Genomic DNA, 10,118 nt, shown 5'->3' with positions numbered 1-10,118 from the left:
TACAACACCAAGCCGTGTTTTCATTAATGTTTCACCCTAATGTTCAATATATACTAATCTATACAAGTATATCCTTTGATTAAAGGGATTTCATCTAATCTATACTAATGATCAGATCCTTATCACCAAGATTATGGATCTGTGATCTATACTATACTTATCTATATCTGTAACTTATATACAAATATTACAATCGGACAACTATACTGAAGTACTGACGCTGTTGAACTTGAGATGCTGGCGTTGATGACTTATAGACGCTAACGTTGATAGACCAACATATCATGTGTTTGCCTCATCAGATCATAAGACGTGATCTAACACATTTATTACAACCACCTTTAATCCAACTTGTAGTGGTTTTGATTCTCCCTTCGTTGTTTCTTCCTTTTCTACCATGAACGTTGATGTGGGTGCTACCAACGATTTGTTGTGTACGTTTCGTATCCATTTGGTGTTATGAATCTGATTAAACCATGGATCGTTGATGCAATGACTTCAAACTTCTTTTTGACGCTGCTCCCAAATATTATGTTTTAAAGCGATTATGATTATATGATCGTGAAATCCAACATTTTAAAGTTTTGATCGAAAGTTTATTCTTTTATTAGAATAGAGATTTTTATAATAATAATAATAATAATAATAATAATAATAATAATAATAATAAGATTAAATTTAAAAAAAAAAAAAAAAAAAACACGTCGACAATTATTATTTTAATTTTAACTTTATTTATTTATTTATTTTTAAAAGTTTTGATCGGAAGCTTATCGGTCAAAAAATCAAATACATCCGGCTTGCCTAAATCGGCTAGGTTTCTGAACTCCCTCTTTTTTCTCAAGTTTTCCTCCACTCAATCTTCTTCCTCTCTTACGTCGCCCCTTCCCCATTCTTCTCCTTCTCCTTCCTGTGCCATTGGCATCCCCGGTCACCCTCGCCGCCATCCCTCGACCAGTGTTCCGCCTCGCTGGAAAGCCTCATCGCAGCTGCTGCCACCGATTCAGCAAGACGATGCTCACCAAACCCTCACCGCTCCGCTCCGCTCCGCCTCGTCTCTCTCTCTCTCTCTCTCTCTCTCTCTCTCTCTCTAGTACTACAAGGAAGACTTTGTCACCACCGCTCCACCACCGTAGGTAAGCAGCCATCATCCTCATCCTTACGGAATTTCATGTCAGCCACTATCGTCATCCGGGATCCATCTCCGATCTCCCACCGCCGGCAGCCACCATCCATTTGGGTAACGCATTCATCACTTAATATTATTTAGTTGTTGGTTTTAGGATTTATCATTTGTGTTATTGTTAATTTTAGGTGGAGGGTTAAAGGGATTAGTGGTGAAGCTCAGAGGTCATGTCGGGACAAGTGCATAATGTAAGCTTACTTCAGTTTCTTCCTTAATGTTATTTTCTTACATTTAGGTTTCGTATAATATGATGCAATCAAGGAAGGATTTTTAGCGATTTATGCATGTTCATATTTTCTAATATTTGTGGTGGAAAAAAGTTGGTAGCCAATTATCCAAATCATAGGTTTAACTATAACTATAACTAATTAACTACAACAAAGTCCTTTCGTATCTAATAACAAGTTCCTTTCGTATCTAATAACAAGTTCTGTAATCAGACTGCTGCTACATATATGATATATGAAACATGCTATTCGTGGATTGGAAAATCAGGGGTTGAATCTTGGAAACATTCAAGTAAGTACCCTGCAGTCCTAAAGTTGACTTTTTGTTAAAATCTCTAGTAAACTTTTGTTTGACTGTTTAGTATTTATATATGTTATAAATATTGTTAGATGGAGATAGATTCTAGTAAACACGTGAAAATCTTGCCGTTCAAAAAAAAAAAAAAACACGTGAAAATCTTTTCAATATCTTAAATTCTATAAATAGGTTAATAAAGGGAGTACTATTGTGGTTTAAAAAATGGACTTTTATTTTTACTGTTTTTTTTTTTCTAAAAAAATCATTTTATTGACGAAAATATATATCTGTCACCAAAGACTGAAATAGTATGTCGGTAATCCCCACTTTTCTAGTAGTTGTCCTCTATAATCCTTTAAAATATCGGATTTGTCAAAAGTTTATTTTTTTAATGTTTTAAGTTTCTTTTTCATATTTCAAAATGTCTTGTGTGCGTCTGCAAGTACAAGTTTGACCTGTGTTTCATGTGTTTTTATTCTAAAAAAGTAAACACTTTGCGACCCTATTTGGCTTTGGATGTTAAAGTTCAAGTTACTTGGCTGACGAAGTTTTTCTGTTTTTGCGGTTTAGAAGGCAGGGGCAATATGGTCCATTTATTATTATTATTATTATTATTATTATTATTATTATTATTATTATTATTTATTTATTTTACTTTTTCCTGTTTTAATGATTTTAAAATGTAGAAAAGGATTATAAAAATATATAAATAAATAAAAACAGATTTGGGAAATCTAATATTATAAAGGATTAGAGTCAAATACAATATTTAGGTATTATGTTGGACAAATATATTTTGATGTTTAATAAGGAAATATGCAAAATTGTCTCAAAAATCAAACACGCCTCCAATAAAAATAAAAAACACACGAATAAAAAATCAAAAACACCTGTATAAAAATAAAATACACGTGTATAAAAAATCAAACCCAGTAAGAACACCAACTTTTCTCTTTTTTATTTGGTATCACACTGGCATATGCTTGGAGGATTTTGAGCTCGTGGAAAAAAGAAATGTTTTTTTTTTTTTGGATTTTAATTGGGTTTGTAGGAGGATCTTGGAAAATTTTCTAAGTGGGTGAAAGAAAGTTTCAAATGGAGACAGAGAGAAAATTATTAAAGGAAATGTTTGCAACTATTTGTTTATGTTGTTATTTGTAAGTAAAATAAATAGATTAACATCAGAATTTTAAAACTGCAATGTTGTAATCGCTATAATTGCATATCAGTTTCTTTGGAAAAAAAAACTCTGTAGTTATTAAATAATGACATTTGGAAAACAGGTATTAAATCGATTCGACACCAATTATTGTCTTATTGAAATAAAGATATGAACTTACCTGAAAATCAATAAATAGTTATTTATTTATGATTCTTTAAAATGAGTATATGCATTTTCATAACATCCATCACCCATACTGTTTATGTTTGTTTGACTTTAGAGGTCAAAGTTTACCCCTTTTTATTGGGATGAATGCAAGAAATAGCAACATAATTTCATTTATTTGTGTCTTATTGTGTTCAACTTCCAATTCCTTGTATAACAGCATTGTACTTTAAAATAAAAATCTTATTAAGGCATTGTACACTGAAATTTCTACCCAATTTAACATTGTACTTCTATTTTTTTCTTAATAAGACATTATACTTTAAAAAGTTTACTCTTATAACAATAAAAATTGCTTTAAAGCAAATTGGTAAATTTGATATAATACGTAGATTATTTTTTGCTATAGTTTTAAATGCCTAGCAAAAATGCATGTAATATCAAAGTGGAACTTTCCAATGAATTTAGTTAAGGTGAAACATATGAAAGTGAAGTGTTAGCTCTATATCCTTGCTGAAGTTATACTGTTGGTCTAGTGGGTTATAATTAATACCAACAGAAGAAAACCAATCGAACTTTGGAGTACATGTTTTCCAATTGGTAGAGATATTTTTAGATGTTATACTTGGTTATTATGAAATATTATACATGGATGAATCATTTGTTACCAGTTTTATACTTTTTTTTTTAATCCATTTTAGATGCTTAAAGATTTAGAATATGTCCAAAGTTTTCATCATCAACATTTAAGCATGTAACCCAGAGAAACCATATTACAGCATTATCAATAGTGCATCTACCATGATGTAAAAGAAAAAGCAAATTCATAATTTATTTATAATTAAAATCGAAAGGAAAGATTGGAAAGTGAAACCAACTCAAGATTGGCTAGCTTTCAAGAAGGAATTATTCCACATACAACATTCTTATAAACTAAGGATATTATCATCAAACTTTGAAAGTGGAGGGGCGATAAACCAAAAGAAAAGGAAAATAAAAAGAAAACAATAATAATCAAAGTCTATTATCATCGCTATGTATAAAACTATAAATCGTTGCAAGTAATGGGAAAAGAAAGGATGAATTTAACTGAGAACAACATTATTTCAATGTATACTAACGGGTCTAATGATTCGAACAGTAAACCCTCAAAAACACAAAAGACATTCAGTTTATACCAATATTCAAACTAGACACGTGTGTTTTTTTTTCGTATCAAATTTGACATGTGTTTTCCAATTTGTTATTATTCTGACCACTTGACCGGTCATCCAGGTTACATGCTGACGTGACATGAATACGTGTCAGTTTTGATGACGTGACATGCTGACATCATATGCTGATGTGTCAAAATTTTAATTTTTTCCACAAAAAACACTAAGTTTTCATTTTTTTTTTCGATTTTTGACACTATGTTTTTTGTTCCAAATCGAACATCATTTATCAAATTTTGTTCAATTTTCATCATTTTCCATTTGAAACTGTATAAATATAATTTTTTATTATATTTTAAACCATATAAATATATTTTTTTTCGTTTAAAAACCACATTTTTATTTAAATACAAGTTTTTTTTTTTTTTTTTTTTTTTTTTAACATTCAAAACATAATGTATAAATATTCATTAGTTATATCATGAGAATCAAACTAACTATAATCTACTAATAACATGTAAAAAATTTCACGGGTTGCAAACTTGACATCCAGGTTTTGATCGACAACACGACTCGAAACCTCCAAACTCTTTTTAAAGTGGCGTATTTAATATAAAATATTGTTTTTATATAACTAATACATATTTATACATAAAATTATGGTTTGAATGTAAAAAAAAAAAAAACATTGTATTTATACAAAACTATGGTTTTTAATTGAAAAAAAAACGTATTTATATTGTTTAAATGTATTAAAAAAATATTTATACGGTTTCAAATAGAAAATTATTAACATTGAATAAAATTGAAAAAAATGATGTTTGCTTTGGAACAAAAAAACATAGTGTGCAAATTGAAAGGAAAAATTTAACTTAGTATCAAAATCGAAAAAAGTGAAAACTTATGTTTTTTTTAGAAAAAAAATTCAATTTTGATACGTTAGCATATAATGTCAATATGCCACGTCATCATGCCACGTCAACATGTAATCTGGTTGACCGGTCAAGTGGTCAAAATTGTAACAAATTGAAAAATACAGTGTCAAATTTGAGACAAAAAAATACAGTTTCAAATTAAAATTTTGGTGTAAACTGAATGTCTTTTGTGCTATTTAATTACCCTAAAAAAAATAGGATTCGAACACTGAACCTGTCTTTTTAAGAAGATAAAAATCGATAATGATCTACAAATGCGAGAACTAAAGTTATTAACAATTAACAAAACGTTACTGTTCATGCTTTGGTAATTTTTAGTAATTAGAGTTTGCACCCTTATTAGATGTGAAATGATTCTATGGGAAAAATGAATATATTTATATCCAATAAATGAAAATAAAACTGTTGCATGAGTCATTGGAAATTATTAAGTAAATTTCATATATTTGCGTACCTTGTAGTCATTACCAACTTTAGCTTGTATTCATAGCTAGTGGTAGTGTCCTTTAGTGCTCCAAGAGCTTTTCACCAATTGTTTAATACAAAAGAATGATTTTGATTGGTGAAAATCGTAATAGGAACACGAAAGCTACCTAAATATTCCGAAGCTTGACGTTACCTGAAAATTGTGAAAGTTTTTTAGCGATAAAGCTTTATGACGATAAGGAGTGAGAAGGTTAAAAAATCTGACTGATTCTTACATGGATGATAAGGTCGCTTCTGAACCTTGGAAGCCTAAATTGCAACAATTAGCAATATGTTTTATTGTTTTTATTAATTAGTATACGTAGTATAATTTATATTTAGCTATTACCTAATGAAAACAGTTAACTTTTGATCATATTGTATAATATCAAGGTAATAGCTTGGTTTACGCTGTATGTTCAATATTTTATTAAGGTTGATTTTGAAATATCATCTCTTGATCTCAAAAAAGAGAAGAATATGCAATTTAAAAAATGTTGATTCCACCATATATATATGTTGAGTTTGCGAAAATAGAGGAATATGCAATTAATATATATATATATATATATATATATATATATATATATATATATATATATATATATATATATATATATAAGGCAAAAAAATTTAAATAATAATGTTTAAGATTATATATAATACAAATGTAAGCAAAATTTGGCAATATTATTAGATCCATGTATTGATACTTACCTTGTTTATTAGTTACAAAGACGTTTTTAAGCACAATGACTTCATATCTATAAAGAGAAAAATGTTCTACAATTTATGTAAAACAAATAAAAAAAATATCATTATCATTATATGTTTCAGCCTTGTTTTAGGTAAATATATGGGTGCTGATTATTCCACGGCGTTAATATTTCATCCAAGGATGGAGTTGTTAAGTTTGTCATGGTCCGGGAAAATCATGAAACAGTGGAAAGTGATGGTGGGGCTGGAGATCAATGGTGATGAGATGGAATTAAGAACAATAAGCACAAAGCAAACGAGTCTTTCGTTCATAAAAAAATTCGCCTTCATAGTTTTGTTTGTATATAACATTTTATGGGAATTTATTTGTAATGAGAATTTAATCCATCATGGGTGAGCAAATTGGTATGGAAGAACCAGGTCCACACTTGAAAGTCCTTTTGACTTTGAGAGAGATAAGATTCTATCTTTTATAGCAAGTGATTCTGCAACATTTCTACTACAGATTCTTACTGCAACATTTTCAGGTTTTCCAATTTGACAATATGGAACTTGTATCATATGATTAACATATACATACACGTGGAATCACACATACTCATGGAAACATACGCTGTGAAGGTTATAGTTCAGTACTTAGAAAATTAACATCAACTCAGAAACATACATAATAATTTATTGAAGGAAAATATTAAACAGTTTGTAGTAAAAAATTATATATGGGTGTGTTTGGTTCCGGAACCAGGACGGAATCGAAACTGATTTAACCTAAACTGAAAAGTCTAGATTGATAGAACTGCTAATCGAACTGTTTGATGACATACCATTTCTGTTACGCTACATGTATTTTCGGGACAGTGATAAGTACTTTAGACATACTAGATTAGGTAACGAAAAACTTATATGATTAGTTAAGCAAATGCTTTCCGTTAGTTAATTGTTAACTTATGTTTTGACTCTTGATCTTATTTCCAAATAATAAGCTATTAAGGCATAGATAAGAGCTTAACATAACAACTGTTAAAGGACAATACTTCATAAATGGTCCATATGGTTTTATAAAATCTGAAGTTTGGTCCCTAATTTTAGAATACCTCACAGATGATCCCTGTGGTTTCCAAAATTTTAATGTTTAGTCCTTCCGGCATACTTCGTTACCATTTAGCCCTTAACTCTTTTTTCAATATTATATTGCAGGGGCGGTTTTGTCCTTTCACTTGTAACCTTCATTATTTAATACGACATGATTATATATTGTTTGCACGTCAACTCCACAACCCGTCCCTCTCCTAAGAACATACCCTGTTACAATTGTAATCATCACACCATTTCCATCTTAGAAGCAAGAATAAAAATTAGGATTTAGGGTTTAAGCAGAAGGAATCGCAATGGTGCTGTCAATATGGTGTTTGCGAGAAAAATTCGCAACCGTACAGGATTTGGGAAAAAGATACGGTATGATGCTACAAAAAATTATTTTTTTTCGTTGATTGTGTTCATGTAGAGATATCATTTATTTTACCCTTTTTTTGTGTTTGCAGAAGGAGATGACAACTATTTCACATTGCAGATACACTACATTGGTATCTTCACCAAAGCACCTGGAGGATATACATTGATGGTATTATAGCATATGTAGATGATGTTGACGCTGATTTATTTTCAGTTCATGAGTTTGATGTCATGGTTCGAGAACTAGGGTACAAAACTGAGCAAACCCTTTACTACAATTTATGTATCCCTGAATACCCTTTAGAATAGGCTTAATGTCTTTAGGTAATGACCAAGATGTACTTAATATGGGTACAAAATAAAGCATCAATTTCATCTTCCTTTAACTCAAGAAAAGGTAAAATCATTTTATGCAAACCCTTACCAGTTTCACAATCCAAATGAAGCTGAGTAATATTAAAATATAAACGTTTTGCAATCAAACAAAAAATGTTTCTCAGTTTCAAAAGTGCTCTATTGTCTCTCTTAAGGAAAATGTAACGCCTGTGTTTCCGGGCTTGCCATTTTTAGCAATGTAATAGTCTAGGTTAACCTTTGTAACCCGTTTTGAAATAATAAGAGTGTATTATTTGAGTATTATGTGTTTTGTGCTTAATTGCTTAATTATGTGGTTTGATTAATTAAGAATAAAAATAAGCATCAAAATTTAAGTGTAAAATAAACTTGATATCTTTGGTTAATGTTGTAGTAGTTGAAACGGGGTTTCCGAATATATATAGAACGCCCAAATCTGACTTCGTATGAGGAAGTTATGATTTATCGAAGTTTCGGCTTAGCGATGTGCAGCCCGAAATACTCAATTTGAGATCGAGCGGTTTTTAGCCGAAGCAATCTAAACGAGGATCGAAGGTCTCGTTGTTGGTATCGAAGCGATGAAAAGTTAGGCGAGAACGCACGTCAAACGAAGAAGTTATGAATTTATAACGAAGTTTTTTTGTCCCGGCCTATTAAAAACAAATAATAAAAATAAAGTTAAAATTAGCCGACGGAGTCTAAACGAAAGTTGTAGAGCGTAGTCTCACCTTCGCGTGAATATAAAGAACGTCGAAAACGGAGTTCGTATTAAAAAGATATGAATTTCCGAAGTTTATTAAATAATTTGTATTTAAATTTAATTGGAAAATCCGGCATTATCCGAAGAGGAGTCATCCGAAGTACGCCCCGCGTACTCGTGTACGCCCCGCGTACACCGAGGAATGTCGACACTCGCACTCGAGCACTTCAGATACGTAAGCAATGACGTTTCGGAGCAGTACGCCCCGCGTACTGCAGTACGCCCCGTGTACTCCGAGGCTCCAGCCTCTTATAAATAGGAAGTGAGGGCAGCCGACTCAATTGCTATTTTCCTCTCTTCTCTCTCCCGTTTTGCATCGATTTGCATGCCAGAAGTACCCCGAAGCCCCGATAATATTCCCGAGTCCTGAAGCAAGTCCCGAGATCCCGAGAAGTGCGGTTCCCGAGCCAAAGCTCTGCCCGCGAGAAGTTCGATTTTTGTAGAGATCTTCCAGATCTGCTGAGAATTACTACTTCTGCAAGTCGTAGTGTTGTCCGATCATCTTCTGATCAAGTGAGTGTATACTACCTTTCATAAACACGATAATAATACAAGTATGGTTTGAGTGTATTAAGTATATTGTTGTTTATATGTGTGAATGTGTATTCACTTTCTTCTATCTCATAGATATGATTATTCTCTATGAAATACGTGTTATGTGTGTGTGTGCCTCATCTGTTATGTGGAATATGTATTGATTAAAGCATGCTATACAGGTTTTTAAACTATGTATAAAAATGTATATTTTTATCTGCTAATATGTTGGGTAGAACATGGGTAGATAGTTGGTGTGTAATAAATAGATGAGAGGCCTCGTTGTTGTTTGATTTAGTCATTTAGCGGAGTTTAGATGACGACCACGGACTTTTCTAGATAGTCTTGTGGAAACATTAGCAGGTTCGCCACCTGTAGGTGTTAATGAACTCGGGTGTTCATTCGCTGTACTCCATCCCCTTCATGGTTGCCTTATTTGACTTATATTGCTGAGGAACCCCCGAAGCATGTGTTGTCGCCCCGATGAAATATTCTTAGACTAGGTCCCTTGTGTTAGTTATTTTAGGGACATAAAGTGAGAATAACGGGAATGGGTAATTGGGTTATTGTTGGTTGGTGGAATTAAATATAATTATTTATTGTGGGTTGAAAACCCTATATGCTCACCAGGCTCCCAAGCCTGACCCACTCAGTTTTATTTGTATTACAGGAAGTGGCGCGAGGGCATAAGATGGACGAACCATCAAGT

At 31.7% G+C, this 10,118-nt stretch overlaps 1 long non-coding RNA gene across 5 annotated transcripts; it reads left to right on the top strand.

Annotated features, from left to right (window-relative positions):
- Positions 1-786: 786 nt before the first annotated feature.
- Positions 787-8,346, top strand: LOC145091698 (uncharacterized). 5 transcript variants are annotated; one of them, XR_013702255.1, is made up of 5 exons: positions 787-1,240; positions 1,315-1,374; positions 1,627-1,705; positions 7,507-7,764; positions 7,851-8,346. It is a non-coding gene; the product is annotated as an uncharacterized LOC145091698 (long non-coding RNA). The 5 variants fall into 5 exon arrangements; XR_013702254.1 differs by lacking the exons at positions 7,507-7,764; positions 7,851-8,346 and adding an exon at positions 6,441-7,484; XR_013702252.1 differs by lacking the exons at positions 7,507-7,764; positions 7,851-8,346 and adding an exon at positions 6,430-7,483.
- Positions 8,347-10,118: the final 1,772 nt, after the last annotated feature.

Source organism: Lactuca serriola, chromosome 3, assembly GCF_051521515.1.
Source record: "Lactuca serriola cultivar US96UC23 chromosome 3, Lser_US96UC23_V15, whole genome shotgun sequence".
Lineage (NCBI taxonomy): Eukaryota > Viridiplantae > Streptophyta > Magnoliopsida > Asterales > Asteraceae > Lactuca > Lactuca serriola.
Note: the sequence above shows the minus strand (reverse complement) of the source record. Positions and strands in the feature narration are given on the sequence as shown.